This window comes from Ipomoea triloba, chromosome 5 (genome assembly GCF_003576645.1).
Source record: "Ipomoea triloba cultivar NCNSP0323 chromosome 5, ASM357664v1".
NCBI lineage: Eukaryota > Viridiplantae > Streptophyta > Magnoliopsida > Solanales > Convolvulaceae > Ipomoea > Ipomoea triloba.
This window is the reverse complement of record NC_044920.1, coordinates 5,211,694-5,211,913: the sequence shown is the minus strand read 5'-3', so window position 1 is coordinate 5,211,913 and position 220 is coordinate 5,211,694.

Below are 220 nucleotides of genomic sequence, written 5' to 3'. Positions count from 1 at the left end.
TTCCCCCCCCCCCCCCCTCCCCGCCCCCACCCTTAATTGCCATTAATGCTATTTGAATGTGCTTCAAAATTAATTAGCTTTCGGGTATCCGACCGTTTTATTAAATTTGACCAAATAAGTTGAGATAATCAGTAATATTTAGGGATGAGAATGGGTTGGGATTTGGGAAGGGCTACATCCACCATCCAACCCACCTTATACTTTCTCCACCTATCTTCAC